Here is a 20174-nt window from a genome sequence, read left to right as displayed (position 1 = left end):
GTGCTACTTTGCTCCATAATCCACGAGAAGAAGTGCCCACAAGTAAGACATAGCAGTATGCAGATTGTCAGCAATGGAGAATTGATGTGACAGGCGAGGCTATGGAAACCCTTTCCTCCCAAACTGCTTCTCTGAGCCAAAAGCACTGTGGGAAGACGTAAAGCTACTGAAGTGGGACAAGCAGGGGAAGGAGAGTGCTTTAACATGGTTTCAGGACACACCACACATCCCAGGTGGGTGTTCCCAATGTCAACATTCATGCATCCTCAGCCGAACTTCTGCACGCAAGCCTCTTGTGGCTGCCAAGAGGCCAATGGTACCTAAAGCCTTCCACACATGTGTAGTTAGAATTAAACCAATGCTGTGATAGTCCACTTCTGCTCTTGAACGTGGGAAATGGAGAACTGAAGTGTTTCCATATTACCTCAACTGACTTCAACAAAAAAACTACAATAAGAACAGTATTAGTAGTTGTACATAACAACTGAGCTCTCTGTTGTGAGGTATGTACTAAAGGAAGCTGGTTCGCCTGTGTCCCAGAGGCCTGTAAGTCATTGCCGATTTACCTTTCTGCCATAACCATTCATGTCAACTTGAATCAATATTCCATAGTGTTCCTTTCCATCTCCGCTCACTATGATCCTACATAGGGCTAAATTGGTCTCTAGTGCAACACCTAAATACACCTCTTCGGAAGGTTTTGTGGCATTTGATTCTCCTTGTTCACATTCTATAACAATCCCTGAGCAATTAGCATCAATAGACTATGAAATCATAGGAAAGAAAAGAGCTAATAATGGAATATTGAGATAGGGTGCCATGACCGATCAGAAAAATAACACGTGTAGAAAAAATAATTACCCAAAGTTTACCTCTTTTTAAAATCAGTAAAAAAAACGCACACAACCCCACCAGTAAATCCTTCACTGAAGGTTTCAATGATTATATAAATGATCAACTATCCAACTAACTAGAGGACTTTGGCATTAACTGGAACAAGCCCTCTGGCTCTTACACAAGAGTGTTAACGAAACACATAATTCAACCTTCCTTAAGCATCTCTGGCTCTCATACACATGAAAGTAAAACTACTGACTTAGTCATACATGACTCAACCTCTGACCAATGTCAGACTAGCACTGAGGTTTAGAGAATGATCGCCTTCGGATTTCCATTACCATTCATATCAATGTTTACTAAAGGGTTATTTTTATAGAAGATCCCTCAAACAAGATTCGTTGGCAGAGTGATCATAAACCGAAAACATAACCATGGCTTTTGATTTTTCCAGTGACATGAATAGATTAATAACCCACGAGACTGCAGTCTCATAGGAAATTGACTCCCTGTTGTAGATCGAAGACCTTTACAAACAAATGGAACGCACTGTTCTCCGATAAATTCTTACAAGCAAGAGAAGAACTATGAAAGCTCGAGAGGAACAGGTGCTTAAAAAAAAAAGCCTGCTCTCTAGCAAACCTTAAAAATACTAGAAAATACAAAAATGACTCCCTACCCAATACAGTGGAATCCACACAAAGTAAAATCAGTACCTCACTAAACAACACCTGAAACTTCTTTAAGTGTGAAATTTAATTCTTCACATTCATCCATAATTCTTACATCCATAAACCATTAACTGCCTAGAGTTCTTTTTCGGCATGATTCTGCTAATTAGGAACTCTATACCTACCAAAGTTGATGCAGTTCTAGTCACATGCTATTCTCCTACCATCAATTTCTCACCAATCTCAGTTGACAACCTAACAAACACAATGTGAGAATTAAAGCTGACCTCTGCCCAGGATAATGAAACTATCATCCAATATTCTTAACAAAAATATATTTTTTTCTCTTCAATCAGTCATGTAAATGTAGTGAATGCTTCATAAAAGGAGGTACTATTTCCAGACATTCTAACTATCGTTCAAATTACAAAATTATCATCAAGCACATACGAACAGTTATTCAAACTGTTTTTCTGAGACTAACCTTCGCTGGCTAGGAAATGTTTTTGAAAAATATGCAGCTGTTCAAACACTCAGGAAAACAATCTAGTAATCTGGCCTTAGAAGTGACTGCAGCACAGAGGAACAAATTACTTCCCTTCAGTAACACCTTTTCTGGTAAAGACTATTTGACTGCAGATTCCACACCACCTAAATTTCCTCAGGCACCAGACTGAATCCGGAACATTTCATCAATTACCTAGCTTCTGATAGAGACTTCTGACCGCTGATTTCTAACCTTGTGAATAGATTGATACCAAAGCAGTACATCTCTTCTAGCAATCAGTCTGTGGAACAGCTCAGACCAGGCAATCTTGCAGGAAAGATCAGGCAAAGAGCCCATATCGTTGAACAGCTATCCAAACAGTAATGTTTTATGAACATATGGAGATGTGCCCACAGATTGGCCTGAAGTGTGTCCAAAACTGGCCCACTGTGCAACAATGCAGTAGTAGCAGCCTTCACTCTGGAAGGGTGAGAGTGCAAGCCTACTGGTAGCGGTTTCTCGGGCAGCCCATAGCAGCTCTTTATGCCTAACACAAACCATCTAGTCTTTTCCACCACCTCTCCTTTCTTAGGCCAAGATGAACCAATGAAATGTGGGTCATCCTTACAGAAATCTCAAATTCAATCTATGTAGAAGCGAAGTGCTACCTTCGTGTCAAGACCTTAAAGCTATTCTTACTATCTCGAGGGGTGAGGCAGTGCATGGAAAGATGGCAAGGTGATGGTTTGCCCTACGTGGAAGGGCATGACTACCTTAGGACAGGAATGCCACTTTTGTATGGAGGACAAATTTGTCCAGGAAGATGTATTCAGTGTAACTACATACAAAGCCTGGAATTTGCTCAATTGCCTAGCCTACGTTATGGCGATGAGGAAGGCTATCTTAATAGTTAAAAATTCGAAAAATACAACTGTGCATGGGTTCGAAGGGAGTGCACTTCAGATAATCAAATTAAGTTCCCACTGCAGCATTAGAAATGGTGTTGGAGGGAACATATTGGTCAACCCTTTCAAAAAGGACATCACAACAGGTGATTTGAAGAGAGAGAGTAGGTTGATCTGATAAACGTAGAAAGGCCGAAACGGCCAGTAAATAACCTTTAAGTGTGGTCCCTAGTATAGGGTACTAAGGTACCGAGGGCATGGGTATACCAGGGATCTCCCATGGGCTGCAACATGTATTATGCCACTCATGGGTGGCCATTCAAATTGGGACTACAGGCCTTCAATTGCAGCCTGTGTGAGCTGGTGCTAGCACCACTTATGACAGATATATGTTTTCTTATACTGTCTTGAAGAGGGCCTGTAAAGTATAGAAAGTCCCTAAAGGGCAGTGGGCAGCTATCATGTGGCTCTCATTTGCTGGCAAAGGTAGAGACAAACTCCTCACTGCCAAAATGAAAGATGCTCACAACTACACAGTCTTCAAGAGTGCCTTCATAGATGGGGTTTGTTTGACCACTGAACAGTACAGGGTCAAATTCAGGGACACACAGAAGGCACACACCCAAGACTGGGTTGAATTTGTTAACAGTGCTATTAAGGCTCCGGAAGGCATGATTCTTGGAAGTAATGTGCATGATTATGAAGGATTGCACAATTTATGGATGAAGGGGAACATCCTTAACTATCCAAATCAGCAGCTGCACCGGTACCTGATGGACTGTGATCTGACCTCTCCCCAAGAATTGGGAAAGAAGGCAGACAAAGGAGGATGCATCAGGGTAAAGTAGAAAAACAATGGTGATGGAGGTGAACAAAAGAAGCAAGATTCTTCTAAGGCCCAAGTGAAAGGGTGCAAACAAGGGCAAAGACAAGGAGGAGTCTTCACAAGGTCCCCAAAAATCTTCCTCTGGGGGTGGGTCCCAAACCTCTTCTTCGTCTGACAAGTAATCTAGGTGTTCCCTGTGTAGGGAGAAAGGCGACAGAGCAAGGGGTACCAATGGCTCCAAAGCTAACACCAAAGAGGCTACTACTACTGCCCCAAGGCAACTAGCATCCCTAGAACCAGTACAAGTAGTAGTGCCCCTGAGGAATTAGGAGGGTTAACGTTGGGTTCTGAAGTGGGTTCCTGCCTAGTCAGAATTCCAATTCAGGCCGTCCTTGTCTGTGACTGTGGCATGGAACTTGCCACTTTACATTTAAGTCCCACTAACCTGGTCAAGTAAAGACAACAGCCACTGATTAATGATCAGGAAGCTGTGGCATTCAGGGGCCAGTGTCACACTGGTGACAGAGAAACCTGTGTCTCCTGACCAAATCATATTTGGTCAAACTTTACCAAGTGACGAATGCAAGTAAAGTCTGAACTGATCATTCCTTGGCAGTTGTAAATCTCGGCTGGGGAGGGGTAACTGGCCCTAAAAGAGTTGTGGTTTCCCTAGACCTACCTGTGGAAGGTCCGTTGGGGATAGATTTTGAAATTTTACCCTACTCTGAAGTGGAGTTAAGGACACATGCAGAGATGGTTTGAATCTCTGCCAGTGCATTTGCTGTGACTAGTGCTCAGGCCAAACAGGCACTGAGGGAGCTCTGGATCCTGGAAATAGTGACCTGCTTGCTCCTAAAAAAAGGAGTGTGAAGGGTAAGAAATGATCCTCCTTTCAGACTCCTAGAGAGATTCAGTCCCCAGAGGGAGATGATCCTAGCTGGAAGTGTCCTCGAGGAACTTGGGCCTGACACAGCAGAGTTCTTGGGGGCAGGGGTCTTTCCAGGGAAGACGAGTCTGGAGCAGAAATTGTGCCCCTCTCTTGAACAGCTCAGACAGCAAACTGCTGCTGAGGAGGCAAGGAATGTCAGTGGGTCCCAGAGGAGCTTTTCGGAAGACTGTCTTCTGTCTTCTGAGTAGAGAACCCAAGCCTGGTGCCACCAGGAGGTTGGTCATACTTCAGAAGGACAAGGGTTTTCTTCTGTCCCTAGCACATGACATTCCCCTTGCAGGACATCTTGAACAAACCAAGACACGCCCTACAAAACCCAGAGTCCATTATTCAGGCTTTGTAAGTGTGGTCAGTCATTTTGATATAGTGGCCATGCGTCACTGCACAATGGCTAACTATATAGCGGCTTTGCCGAACCTGGGCATGTTTGGTATAAAACATGTTACAATTCTAATCCAACCCAGTTACTGGTGTTGAATATGATTCATGCACTGTGGGGCTACTTCGGGAAGCCCCAGTACTCCCGGTAAAAGTCTCTCGTGGTCTGATAGCAAGCTGGTGCGCTGCCGAACAAGGAAACGTTTCTCCCCTCCTGCTGCTGAGCTGAGCTCTACCAGCAGAAGCTAGAACAGTAGTTTTCCTGTCACAGGGAGGTGTGACCACATCCCAGACTGACTTAGTTAATTGGGCAGGGGCATCACGCTTGCCAGCGCCACCAAACTGCTTTGAAGGGCACATTTGGTGCCCTCCTTGCATACTCCAGTTTGAGCCAGTTCAGGGAGCCCTTGGCGTGAAAATGGACATAGGACATGAGAGTATCTTCCCCTCTGTCCAGCCCCTCCTCTGGGAGGAACCCTTGAGCTGCCCTAACCTCTTTCCTAGTGTAAAAAGGGCTTACCTGTGGGTGGGTCCTCAGACTGGTCGCGGGACAAGACTCAAGGCTGAAGCCACGTCACTTTTCAACCGTCTGAACACTTGGCCGGCATCAAGGAAGACTCTTGCTGCTCCTATTCTTGCTGTTCTGCAAATCCTCATCTTCGGTGTCTGTGCTTCTTACTGGATCTTCAACATACCAATGGGCATCAAGGACACCCAAAGTAATCTCTCTTGGAGTGAAGGAGTCACTCCCCTGCATCTGCAGGCACAGTAATGAAGCGGACAGGTCTGCTGCTCCTGATGTCCCACGGAATTTGAAAGGCTCAGCAACACAGGTGTGATTCTGAAACTCCCTCGAGGCCGAGGTCTGACCCGACCTCTCTGCCATTTTAAGGCCAGTATCCCTGCACTACAGCCCTCTTCGGGCTACAAGAAGCTCCAGACTTCAGCAACTCTTCCTGCCAAGATCTTTGTCCTCACCGCATCCTCTGCACCATGGGCCTTCATCTTTGGTGAGCTTCTCTAGGACCTCTTGAGAATTCGTTCTCTTTGGCCCGTGGGTCCTCAAGGGTCTTCTCTTGCTTCAGTGGGCTGCCCTGCTTATTTGGGCCTGCTCTGACTCTCCTGCATTTGATGAGTTCCTTGGAGCTTTCTGGTCCACCTGTGCTCCTCCTTCATTGTTTTCAACATCTGTTGCTGCTGCCAAGGTTTGTTGGTGCTACCGCTGGACAGTTAATGAACGGCTCCTGGTTTTCCTCAACAATGTCTGGTCCCCACCGCTGCAGCGACATGGTCACCATCATCACTCCTGCATCTTCCGTCATAGGTGGTCATTGCTTTTCTGTGCCTTTTCTGTGCCTCCTGGTCAGCTCCGAGTGGCATAGACTCCCCTCCCTCCCCATAGAGTCCCCTCAGCTTGCAGGTTCTTCTCTTCAAGAATCCACCATTGGATTCCAAAGACTCTTGCACAGTCTTCGCCAGTGGCATCTTTTCTAAAGTCCTCCATTGTGGTCTACAGCAGTTTCCGAAGTCATTTCGCACCTATGCGCCCAGCTTCCCTGATGTAGGTATCCTGGTTCCTGGGATCTCCAATAGGTATGGTGACTCTCCAACCGTCTGTCTTCCATGGGGTTTCTTCAGGGTCAACTGGGAAGTGTCGTTCTTTAAAACTGCAACCAAGACTTTCCAGTTCACATGCACTAAGTAAACAGCTGTGTTTAGACTCTGCATACAGCCTCCGTGGGTTTCATAGGTACTTACCTTGGGTGGTTCCTTCTGTCCCCAGCTCTTCTCAGTATCCTAGTTCAAGTCCCGACTTCGGTCGCAGTTCGCATTCCACTTTCTTAGTATATGGTTTTGTCTCCACCTGGAGACCACTGTGCATTGCGCTTATTCACCTGTTTAAAATTGAAATATTGTGTGCATTTGTGTTGATATCTCGCTTTGCATTGTCACTTTAGTACAGAGAAAAAATTCCAGTATTTGCTTGCTGCTGTTCTCTGTTTAGGTTTAAAGTATTTTATTGCATCATTGAAAACAATACAAACAAATGAATACAGTCGTATCAAAAGAAGTAGTGCAAAGTTTCCGCTACAGGAGCGCAACCAGCGTGCAAGGTTCTGCAATTATAACGTCCCTCAGAGCATGGTGCCAGGTGCGTATGCGGTGACGACAATTTCAAGAACCAACACCCCCTTCCCCAACTCCCCCCCTCCCATCCCACCCACTGGATCACCTTCTTCCCTCCCCCCGTACTGTGCTAAAGTCGCCCTCCCTTACCACCTCTGCAATGTGCCCACCCCTCCCGCCCGTCAATCCTCCCAGGCATATTAGGTGGATGGGGTCGTCGAGGATGTTAGCCGTAGCAGCCGGAGATATCGGGGACAGGTAATTTCTGTGAATTCTGACTGTAGTAAGGTATGGAATGGCAGCCACAGCTCTTCAAACTTATCCACCTCCCCCGCCACCATGAGGGATAGCTTCTCCATTCCCAGGACATGCCACAACCTATGTAACCAACCAATAGTGGTGGGGAGCGTGGTGGTGCGCCAGTAGATGAGTATGTTCTGGATCGCTGAGCCCAAGGCGATCGCTATCTGCCTACCCTTTCTAGACCTCAGAGGATACATCAGGCCGTTGGGCAAGCCCAGCAGGACATAGGCGGGGAAGCGAGGCAGTTCAATGTCAAAGCACAGGTCTATCTCATCCAAGACCTACTTCCAATAGGGACTCAATAGAGGGCAATCCCATAGAACATGTGTAAGCGTGCCGATCTGTCCACAATCTCGCCAACAGGTGTTCACAATGTTATGATTCATTTCGTGCAATCTCTCCGGCGTGTAGTACCAGTAGGTGGATATCTTAGTGAACGTTTCCGTGAGTCCGGCATGGTACGCGGAGTGGCGTGCCCGGTAGGAAATGTGGTCCCAATCTGTGTGGCTCAGAGCCCTTCCCAGCTCCCTTTCCCAGCGCTCCGGCCCGGGATTGTAGATATGGAAAGGGGGGGCTGCAGGAGCTTATATAGATCTGAGATGAGTTTGGAGTCCAAGGTGCGCGTCGCCAGCCACTTCTCGTAAGGCGTGAGCTTCCGGTCAGCTAAGTCACGTACCTGCGGCTGAAGCGCCCCGTGACGCACCTGCATATACCGCATCCGTTCGGTCTCAGGCAGGTGGTATTCCCGCCTGAGATCCTGGAATGATATGGCACCATCCGGGCCGTACATGTGAAACAGCGCACTGCATCTAGCCGTCCGCCAGTGCGCGAAGGCTCCGGGTTCCATCCCAGGATGGAAGTCCGCGTTCTCGACCAGCGGCGAAAACGGTGACGGGAAGGTAGTGAACTCATGCTTAGCATTCGCGGCGTCCCAGACTCGCATCGGAACTCACGTGATGAAGGAGGCGTAGAGGTTGGGGGGACGGTGAGCTCTGCGCAGGAAGGGCACCTCCTGCAGAGTCCTGCCTGCCACTGCCTGGTCTTGGAATAGCCAGTGCTTATCAGATTCCCACCTGCTCCACTCCACCAGATACCGTAGTTGCGTCGCCTGAAAGTATTTGTGAAGATCCGGTATGCCAAGTCCCCCGGACTCAGGTACCAGTGTGGACAAGGCTCTCTTGAGTCTGGGTTTGCGGCCCTGCCAGACGAAGCGCGCGATATCCGCTTGAGCCTGCCTAATCCACCCCTTCGGGGGTTGAAGTGGTAGGGCCCGAAATAGATATAGTACCTGTGGTAAGAGAGTCATCTTCACCGCGGCTATTCTGCCCAGCGAAGACAGTGTTCCCTTGTTCCAGCGGGTCAATTCCTCCTTAATTTTCCTGCCTAAGGCTGCATAATTGGCTGTCACCATGGCAGGTAAAGAGGGCGCCAGTAGTATGCCCAGGTAGGGCACCAGGTCTTTAGACCAGCGCATGGGGAAGAGGCCCTGCAATTCGATCCTCGTGGCGGTGGTCAGCGAGATGTCAAGGGCCGCCGATTTCCCCATATTCATCTTGAAAACCGCCACTGCAGCGAAGGTTTCCAACTCGGCGATGCAAGCAGGGAGCGCCTTTCTCGGGTCTTCAAGTGTCAGAATCACGTCATCCGCGTAGAGGCTAACGGTGTGGATATACCTCCCCATCCGAACGCCTGACGCATCCGGATTCTGGCGAATCCTCTGGGCAAATGGCTCCATATAAAGGGCGAAGAGTAGCGGTGACAACGGACACCCTTGTCTGGTGCCCCGCTCTATCGCAAATTTTTGGGAACTACAACCATTCACCCGCACCACTGCAGACGGAAATCTATAGCAGTTCAATACCAGGGCGCGAAATTTCTCCCCTATGCCTATTTTGCATAGTACCCTCTCCAGGTAGGGCCAGTGTACCCGGTCGAAAGCCTTCTCCGCGTTAATCGAAAGAAGCATTCGCTCCCCAGGAATTCGGGAGGGCTTTTCCAGGATATGGACCACTCTCTTGGTGTTGTCTACTGTTTGTCTACCGGGGATGAGCCCCGCCTGGTCCGGATCCACCAGCCCCGGCAGGTGAGGTGCCAGGCGCGCCGCTAGGATCTCGGTGTACAGCTTGAGGTCCACATTAAAAAGTGAGATCGGCCGGTAGGAGCCGCACTTAGTCCGGTCTTTTCTCGGCTTGGGGATAACGGACACTGTCGCTTGGAGTAGGTCCGGAGGAATAGCCCCCGGCTCAGAGAACGAGATAAAAAGGCGCGTCAGAAGCAGCGCTAATTCTGGGCAGAACGTTTTATAGAAAAGTGGGGTGTATCCGTCAGGTCCTGGGGCCTTCCCATGTTTGAGTCGGGAGATAGCCGTGATCACCTCCTCGATCCGAATGTCCCGTCCCAAATGCTCTGCCTGTTCCGGGGCAAGGGAGGGGAGGTCGACCGAATCCAAATAGTCAGCCTCGGCTTGCGCCGAAGAGGGCGTGCCCGCATATAAGTCGGCGTAGTATCGGCGGAAACCGTCCGCAATTTGGCTATCCTCTGTGGCCGTCACCCCGTCGGAAACCGATAGCTCCTTCACCAGATGTTGTTGGTGCGCTATACGAAGCTTATTTGCCAGGAGCCGGCCGCACATATCGCCGCCGGTGTAATACGCATGTTTCAAGCGCAACGCCGCGTATTCCGCCCTGTCCATGTCTAGTGCAGACAGGAGTTTTCGGGCAGCTTTAAGTTGCCCCCAGACTCTGGGGGCCCCGGTTCTCTGATGCACCTGTTCCAGCTCCCTCACCTTGCAAGTAAGTTCGTCCCTCTTTTGCTGCCGTTCTCTATTCTCCGCTGAGGAAACGGCGATAAACTCGCCGCGGAGCACAGCCTTCAAGGCGGCCCACTGTGTCGCTCAAGTGGTGTCACCATTATCATTGTGCCGTTGATATTCGCTAATCGAGTCCCGTATATGTTTCACTACTGATTGCTTATGTAATAGGGTGTCCCTGAGGCGCCAGACCCCTCGCAAGGGAGACACTGGCGGTAGCCGGAAAGTGCCCGCTACCGGGGCGTGATCAGACATTGAAAGAACCCCCATATCCGAGGCCGTGGCTAGTTCGTAGACCGGTCCCGTCACCAGGAGATGGTCTAAACTCGCGTAGGTCTTGTGTGCGTGTGAATAGTAGGAGTAGGCTCGGGTAGTAGGGTGGAGGCGTCGCCACAGATCATGCAAGTCGAGGTCTCCCATGTGGGATTTGCTCAGTTGCGAGATCTCCCCTGTTTGCGGGCGTCGCTGCGCCGATCTATCTAAGGACGAGTCGAAGACCATATTCAGATCTCCACCAATAATGATGTGCCTATCTGGGGTGGCCGCGACGTCCTCCAAGGCCGAGTGCAGGAACCGCTCTTGGTGGTCATTGGGACTATATATCGAGCCAATAGTAAACACCAGACCTCCCGTCTTGACCCTATAAGCTAGGAGCCTCCCTTTCTGTTCTGTCACTTTATGCAAGACCTCCCCCTTAAACTTTCTAGACACCAAGATTGCAACCCCGGCTGTTTTGGTAGCTCCGGAGGAGAAGAACTGTGTCTGGAATTTCGGTGACCGCAGCCTGTGGCAGTCTTCGGCCAAGAGTTGTGTCTCCTGCAAGAGACAAATGTCTGCCTGAGCGTTTTCAAGTAGGGACAGCACTGCCTTCCGCTTGACCGGGTTGTTCAGCCCTTTCACATTTAGGGTAACAATCTTAAGGGCCATCAGCGATAAGGGTAAGGGCACAGCTTAATGAGCCGGCCGCGGCCCTGGAGGGGCGGCGCCAGTGTCAACATTGTGAAAAATTGGTGTGAGGTTAAAGCAAATGCAACAACAGTACGGTACGGTCCCCGAATCCCTCCCTCCCCCTCCCTTAGAACGACCCTCCAACAGCCCAACTCCACTTCTCCCCGTCCTCCCAATCCTCCCCTCCTCAACCAACCCCTCAAGCAAGCACCCAACTCCGCCTCTCCCCTTCGGGACCCCCCCAAACATCCCCCTCCAACCATCCCCCCCATCCCAACTCTCAACCCCCCCAGCCATCCCACCTCCCCCCTCCCCCCTCCGCCCCTTTAACCCACTGTCCCAAAAACTCCATTGTCCAAGTCCGGTCCCTTGTGGACAGGTCTACGGTAAGTTACTCACGTGGACGTCCAGCCACAAAACACCTTCCCTCCACCCCCCTCCCCCGGGACCCCTGAACCTGCTTAGATGAGGAGCTGTGTCGATCTCCCCCCGGAGTTCTCTCAAGCTGTCAAAGCCGTATCGCCAGACGCCGTGTCTCTGGCCACCACTCGAACTGCGCTGTCCATTTCAGCCTGGATGGTGGGCGGGTCTGGCCGCTGGGACGACGAAGGAGATCGCTGACCGGGGATCGACTGCCAGCCGTCTCTGGTGGTGCGTCCCCGGCGGGGAGTAGGTGCATCCTCGTCTGTCGCGGTGATTCCTAAACCACTACAGGTGTCTTGGAGGGAGCGAAGTTGATGTAGAGTCCCGTTCCACCGGAAAATGAGTCTAAAAGGGTGGCCCCAGGAATATTGCGTATCGTGTTCTCTTAGAAAGTCAGTCGCTATTTTATATGCTTTGCGCTTTTGTAGCGTGATGGCTGATAAATCTTGGAAAAGAGCTACCCGGTGTCCCCGTAAACTCAGGGACTGCTGTTTCCGCGCTTCACGGAGGATCTGTTCTTTCAGAGGGAAGTCCGGTAGAAAGGCCAGGATGTCCGGTGGTGGTGCCGAGGCCCGGCGCGGCAGGCCTACTCTGTGCGCCCGGTCAATTCTCATAGGGAAGTCCCCCGGCTTGCCCAGGATCTCCCTGAACAGGTCCCTCAGGTATCCAGCTACGTCGTCGCCCTCTTCTTTGGAAGAAACACCCCGGACTCGGATGTTATTGCGCAGAGATCGGTTCTCTAGATCTTCATTAGGCGCTTGAAGGTCAAGCTGCTGATCTCGCAATCGTATCACTTCCTGTTGTAGCTGTGCGATCTCGTCATCTCGAGTGTGTCCGGCCTCCTCCACGGTAGCCACTCTCTCGTTAACTTCTCTCCGCACTTCCCACACCTCGCCAGCCACCTCATGCTTTAGTGCCTGGAAGTCGTCTCTGAGCGATCTGAAAAAGGCTTCCAGGAAGGACCTGGTGACCGGAGGCTCTCCCCCTTCTGCCCCTCGGGAAACGCCTGAGGTGCCCGGTGAGTGCTGATTCTTATCTTGTCGTGGGGGACCCCTACTCAGCATTTCCGGCAGAGTCCGGTCCCCTTTCTTGCCCCCTCTGTTGCCAGCCATCTTGAAGGCGGTGGGGACACACCAAATGATGCAGCGTGGTGATGGTAATCGCAAGGTGCGGCCCCGCTCCTAGGGTGCTGCTTGTCCAGCGGGCCGAATCCTAGTGGGATCCGAGTTCAGTGCCGCGTCAGTGGGCGTTGCGGTTATCCGCCAACTCCTGCTCCCGGGCCGGCAGGTCGCACTAAGGATCGCGATCGGAGGAGAGGCTAGGGTCCGGCCCCAGGGGTCGTCGCTACAAGGCTCCGGACCACGCGACTCAGGTGTGCTCGGTAGATCACGATTAGGCAGGGGTTGGCCCGGTGCAGGTCTCCCCGGCCTGGCCTTGCTGCTCCACACGCCCCTGAGGGGACTCCGCACTTCTCGACGCAGGGGTCGTGTCACGGCCGGTCCCCACCAAACCCCGGAGTGTCGGGCTATTGTGGGTCTGACGCAGTCAATCCGGCTGCACCTGTGGGCTCTGGCCCGGCAGTGTCTCCGTTAGGGTACCCAGGCCACTTAGTCTTTACTGCTGCGGAGACCCACGATAGGGGAGGGGGGGGGGGACCGCTTCTCAATGTTCCCGCTTGTCCAGGCAGTCCAAGTCCGGCCAGCCCCCAGCCCCACAATGACCAGCGAGGGCCCAGGACGTTGCGACAGCAGGCCGCCCCCCGGGATCCGCTCAACAACTCCCCACCTGCACGGTGCAACGGCACCTGCGTCGACTGTCCCCGGGCCTCCTTCGTGTCTGTGCTTGACCGGGGGAGCCGTCGGTCACCCCCCGGCGCCGAACGTCCGCAGAGGGCAGGGGGTTGCGCTGCAAGGGCCTACTTCCGGCTCCGACCCCAGGCTTGCGTAGCGATTCTACGCCGATCTGTAGCCACGGGTCCCGGCTCCTCACCCCCGATGGGCCCGGGAGGGCAATCACTTGGCAGATCGTTCCGATGTCGGGCCATCCCCAGGCCCCGCTCACTCAGGACGTCGACATAGCGGCCAGAATCGTCCCCAGTGGCGGGAGTGTCGAACAAGCCCTTCTCTCCTCGTCCAGGTAGGCCCGCTGATCCAGAAGCTATCCACAAGATGGCACCGGAGGTGCAGGCCGCAGCCGCGGCGTCGCGTAGTGTCACCCAGACCCCGGCCGCCTCTCGAGGTCTCTACCTCGCCGCCGGGGTCACTCGTTGCCCCAGGGACACCGCTCGGCTTCCATTCGCTTCTCCCATGGAGCACTGCAGGCCGAGGGCGTCTCCTGGCGCCACCAAGGTCCGACGCACAGGCCGCAGCCCCTGCCTCGCGTAGTGTCTGAGGCCGGAGCTCGTGTCCCAGCTCCTCCGCGTCCAGCAGCCGGTCGTCCCGGACCACCGGGACCCCCCACAAGGTCCGGTAGGTGCCGCCGTCCCCTCCAGGCAGGCTCCGCAGCTTCGAGGTACCCCCCGGGCAGCACTACCGCTGCGATGCAGTTCCCGGCTCCGCCTCCGGCCCACGTTCAGAGCCTCCGGGGTCCTCCCGCCACTGTCACGGGGTTCTTTGTCGCCCCGGTCGGCGTCGCCAGGGTCCCCCTTCCTCTCGTTGCCGATGTGCTGCAACGTGGGGGGAGATCGGCGGTTATTATCGGCTCAGGGACCCAGGCTCGGAGGAGCTTACGGAGAGTGCGACCACTCACTCCGCCATCTTGGCCACTGCCCCGCTGTTCTCTTTTTAAATGGAAAATTAGTTTTGTATTGTTGAGATGTGTATGATTTTATTGGATGTCTTTAATACGGGTTATCTTTTATGACATTCTTCGGAAGGACGAATAAAGAAAGAATTGTATTGAATTGTGTTGATATCTCTGGGCAGGAGATATACCAATGTGTTATTGAGTGCTGTATAATAGACATTTTTATAAATACACTGTGTGGTTCTTTTTTTATTAAATCTACACTATATGATTAGTTCTGGTAAAACAAGCTGCTTAACACTCCTTCAGGACTAAGCCTGCTCTCCACAGTTACCAGTTAGAAAGCTTTCTATGGTTGTCTAAGACCACTAAAATCATCATAAGGTTTGCCTGAACTAGTGCAAGGTGCTTCACTTAAATAAGTGTGCACCATATACTGAGCCAGCCTCCTACACTGCTCAAGAGTTCACAGATCCTGCCAGGTGTTGTACTATTAGGGATGTGCTCTGAGCATTCGGACATTTCCAGAGAGGTAGAGCCTCCTAGCACAGGACCCACAACCCCCCCCCCCCCAAAGCCCTGTTTTGTTGCAGTATCACATGATTGTTGTGTTGCCTGTGAGCACCTGTACCCATTCCCCCTTGATAGCCGGGAGGAACGGCTTCATTACTAAGCGAATTGCTCACACCTCCAACAAGTTAAAGTGATGGATTCTGGCAGATGCTGTGCCCACTGAGACTCCAGATTCCACTGCAAGGCCGGAATGTGCACCTGGCGTGGTCCACAAACAGGATGTAGGAGGCCAAGAGGCCTCAGAGCCAATCTCACTGAGACCCAGGCTGCAGGTTTAAACACAGTGATCATGGCCTGAAAGTCCATTATTTTTTTAGGTGGAGGAAAGACTATGAAAAGCACCATATCCAGGATGGATACAATAAAGGAAATAAGTGTGACTTCAGCAAACTGATGAAAAATCCCAATGATGTTAACAAATCAGCCGTAATCTGAGGTGGTTTATGACTGTTTCGGATAATGAGTTAAGATATTGGAAGGCTATTATTCCTAACTTCTGCAGGTAAGTGAAAGGGAGCACAGAGAACTGAAAGTGCTTGTGGCATACCTGAAACCCCAGATTGAATCTGTGGGACTGCCAGGAAGGGAAATGAAAATAAGCATCCTGCAAGTCGAAAGCCACATTCCAGTCTCCTGGAGTCAGGGCAGATAGAACTTGAGCCAGGGTGAGCATTTTGAAGCTGTCTTACCAAAAGGAAAAAGTTCAGAGGGTTTCAGCATCGCAAACAAAAATAGCAACCAGTCCTGATCGCTAACACTAGTACCTATTCTACTGCTCCCTTGGGCAAGAGAGCCAGAAATTATTTTTGCAGGATAGACAAGTGATCCTTTGGGAGATGTTGCGACGTCAGTGGCATGTTCAGCGGAGTATATGCACAACCTACCTTACGATAATTAAGTCACCAAGGTTGTTTTTCAGTCTGGATCTTCTGGAGGAGATGGTCATGAAAAGATTTTTGACCTCTCACACTGGGATAGGAACACTGCCACCCGAGAAGACTCAAAACAAGGGAAAAAACACATTTTGAAAAAGGTTTCAATGCAAGCCACAATGGGGAGGCCTAGTGGAGGTGTTTTCCCTTTGTGCATTTTTGGCAGGATATAAAAGTATGGCACAGTAGGTCCTGGCTCTATCAATGCTATGTTTAGCGAATCACTAACCGAGCTCCCATGTGCTAATTTACTCTGCCTCATATTTGCATTGAGATGCAAAAGTAGTTTACAGGTATAACACCAGCGATTGTGTCGGAACCCAATAGTGACACGTTTGTGATCATGATAGCCGCATTTTTAGATTACATATCCCTTCTAGGGCCTATTATCTAGTTCCTGTTATGTTGTTTTATACACCAACTTCGTTTTATGAGAGCTGTGAAGCGAAAAGGGTTGTGTGGGCAAAATACTAGGGGGCTAACTTCATGTGCTTAAAGAACAAGTTACTTACCTTCTGTAACAATACATTTGTAAGAAACATAGGTTAGTTATAGATTCCTTACTTTAGAATTACCCCTAGGCGTCAGACTGGATCCGGAACGTTTTTCGTTAGCAGTACCCTTGCACGTCGGTAGGTGGTGTCGGTCGACTCCGCGTCCGTCGTCGGGATGATGTTGCGTAAGTTACTTAGTCGCCGCCCTCAGGTGCTGACGTCAGTTCTGTACACGACTTTCTGCGCCAGGAACGCAGAGCCATGCAAGACACTGACCACTGGTGACAAAAATAGGGCCTGAAAGGATGTCCTTAACCCTTTGCATGCGCAACAAATTTTCACGCTTTGTGGGTCATTGAAATAGTGGGTGGGATTCAGACGCCCCCCAGCCGTCATGAGCATGCAAGGGGTTAACCCTAGACATCAGTTTGCAGAACGGGGAGGATGGGTGAGGTGGGAAGGAATCTATAAATAACCTGTTTCTTACAGATGTATTGTTACCGAAGGTAAGTAACTTCTACTGAAAGAAATAGTTAGTTATAGATTACTTACCTTAGAATAGATACCCCAGCAATACCAACCCTGGAGGTGGGTCTGTGAACTACGTTCACACCAGAAAATCCTGGAGAACAGTACGACCAAAGAAGCCATCTCTCCGGACTTGGCTGTCCAGGCAGTAGTGCTTGGTGAACGTGTGCAGTGATGCCCATATAGCTACCTGACAGATGTCATGTAGGGCAACTCCCCATCCCAAAGCAGTAGTAGCTGCCATCGCGTGCAGCCCAACTGGAGGCTCCTTCTTTGCCAAAGAATAGCAGGCCTTGATGCACAGAACGACCCACCTGGGGATGGTCCGTTTGTGCACTGCCCGACCTTTGTTAGCGCCCGCGTAACCAACAAAAAGCTGGTCGCCCACCCAGAATTGCTTGGTGCGATACAAATAAAAGGAGAGCGCACGGTTTGGGTCCAGACGGTGAAGCCTCTCTTACTCTTCTGAAGGATGCGGAAAGAAGGTGGGCAAAGGGATGGTTTGACCAATATGAAAAGAGGTGACCACCTTTGGAAGAAAGGAGGGTCGAGTTAGGAGGACGAACGTGACCAGATGAACAGCCAGAAAAGGAGGCTTGGAAGACAGAGCTTGTAGCTCACTCACCCTGCGCAGAGAGGTGATGGCCACCAGAAAAGCAGTTTTCAGAGTTCAAGTTCAAGTTCTTAAGAGTTTTGTATTGTGCGACAGAGTGAGGAGTGTGAAAGGACAGTTATGTAGCAGCTCAAAGGGAGCTCACATAAGACAAGTAAGAACCAAGTTCAAGACCCACTGAGGCATTACGAAGGGATCAGGAGGAAAAAGATGAGTTATGCCTTAGAGAAATCTATTTACAACAGGGGACTTGGGGACTTGAAAAGAGAAGGTTGATCAGAAAGGCTGAAATGGCCCTTCAGATTGCCCAGAGCAGAGCCCTGCTGGGCCAAAGACAGGAGGAACAAGAGAACCTCAGAAAGAGGGGCAGAAAGGGGATAAAGAGCCTTTGCTGTGCACCATGGCACAAATTTAATTCATCCGCAGGCATATACTGTCTTAGTGGATGGACGCCTGGCTGCCAAGATTACATCAGACTTCGGGAGGCAAGTCAAATGATGTCAACTGCCGCCGCTCAATCTCCAAGCAAGGAGGTGGTGGCTGGACAGGTTCAGGTGGAGGACTGTCCGCGGCTGCTGCGACAGAAGATCCTCCCAAAGAGGCAGTCAGATCGATGGCCATGTTGAACAGCTCGGGATACCAGACTCTTCATTCCCAATCCGGAGCCACAAGAATGACTTGGGCCCGGTATCGCTTGATCTTCTTCTGTCCAGAGTGCTGAAGTGGTACAGGTGGAAAGGTGTATAGAAGACTCCACTCGCAATGAAAAGTGTTGCCTATCGAGAGCCGCCTTGGAAATTCCAATGCACAGAATTGCTGACATTATACGTTCTCTTCGGTGGCGAATAGATCTAACCAAGGCTATCCCCACTGTTGAGAGAGATCGTACACCACCTCTGAGTTAAGACGCCATTCGTGATCCATCATGCACCGGCGGCTGAGTTTGTCTGCCCTGGCGTTTAGTGAACCTGCTAGGTGTAGAACCACCAGGCAGACCCCCCAGGATATTGCGGCATAGATTTGCAAATTTAGTGGCCCAAAAATGGAAATTTAGCGGCATAGAAATGAAAATTTAGCGGCATTATTGCGGCACTTTATTTTACTCGTAGTCATTCCTTTTCAGCCTTAAATCAATGTAAACTGATTCAACAGGGAATTCCACTGTGAAACTGGCATGTTTAAAGTGTCTGCAGCTCTACAGAAGCACAGCTCCAATCTGCACCTCGTGAGAGTGCTTAGATAGGAAGGAGGTGAACCAGGACAGTGCAGACCCCCCTAAGCCAATGTCCTGTAATGCTCAAGTAAACTTCTGTGAGACACCGTATCAAATGTGACGCTGATGATCTGCGTGCAAAGTTGTTAGAATTCTGTGCTTTGCGTTGGCCTAAAACCATTTTGGCTTATGTCCAAGAGTGGCCAGAGACCTGCATTAGAAATTTAGTTCACACCCACAAAATCACACATTCATAAATGTTTACAAACACACTTATCACACTTTGCCGTGTACGAAATGTGCACCTATTTATTTGAGTATGTTAATGTGCTATTGCACACGTGCAGATTTTATGATGCTCAATAGACTTCCCATAAGTATAGTGCAAAACGAGTGGTAAAGTGTACAAGGGATGACATAAGAACAATAAGTAAACAAAAAGGAGGTTTGTGAAATGTCAAAACCCTGCCCATGCGAAATAAATTAATATATATTAGCAATGAAATGCACTTAATTTATCATTCTATGTAAATTCCTCACGAAGACATGGGAGAGTGATGCATTTTGTAATTTAAAAAGCTCCCGTATAAAGCCGAATCCCCAAAATGTAATTCTGGGAATTGTATAATTTTTATCCTATCCCCTTAGTTTGAATTAAGAGATTTGCAGTCTAGGTGCAGTTTCATTGGAATTCCCATATAGATAGGTTACTACTAGTATTTGCTTTTCAGTTAATGGTAAACACATTAATCCCCTCCCCCTCCCCATCACCCCCCCTACAACAATGCAACTAAATAGGCATCACAGTGCGTACCACTCACTATCAGACAGGTTTTTCGACAATCTTAGAAGTTGAAGGGGATGTCTTTTGGCCTGAAGAAATAGCAGCTTCAAACCTTATTAACAGCCTTCTTTCTGTCTGGCGGAGAACACACAGATCTGCAGCTACTCCAGTCACATGCCGCCCACCACACACCGTGGCTCAACCACCGGCTCAGGTTGTGATAGGTTTTGCTGAAACAACTTCATGATTTCCAGTTCCTGCCAGAAGCATACATCATAAAACGTGCTTGCCATTTCCAGCACTGCACCTACAGACTTTCTCACATTTTCTCAGCAGGGCCGTCTGCAGCAGGATGTGTATCCTGTGCACCCATTTGGTATGTTAGGGAAACTTTGAATTGCTTTTTCTTTCCGTAAAAGTCCTGTTCACGTGGGACTGACCGAGCGAGGCGCCAGTAGCCAGATTTGCACATCAAAGCCACATAGGCTAAATGATTGGATCTTGCCAAGAGGGAGGCAGCAGGTATTTGACGGCTGGACGGCGGCACGTAGTGACGTGTGTGCAAGAACAGCCAATAAAAGGGCATTGTTTGTTTTGATGACACTTTTTTATAATTTTCGCGGCAATAA

At 50.1% G+C, this 20174-nt stretch overlaps 1 protein-coding gene across 1 annotated transcript in view; it reads right to left on the bottom strand.

Annotated features, from left to right (window-relative positions):
* Window positions 1-20174, bottom strand: part of TOPAZ1 (testis and ovary specific TOPAZ 1) — a 2142665-nt gene that overhangs the window by 1285469 nt on the left and 837022 nt on the right. The gene's annotated exons all lie outside the window — the stretch shown is intronic.

Source organism: Lissotriton helveticus, chromosome 10, assembly GCF_964261635.1.
Source record: "Lissotriton helveticus chromosome 10, aLisHel1.1, whole genome shotgun sequence".
In the NCBI taxonomy this organism is placed as follows: Eukaryota; Metazoa; Chordata; class Amphibia; order Caudata; family Salamandridae; genus Lissotriton; species Lissotriton helveticus.
The sequence above is the reverse complement of the archived record's forward strand: the minus strand, read 5'-3'. Positions and strand labels throughout refer to the sequence as shown.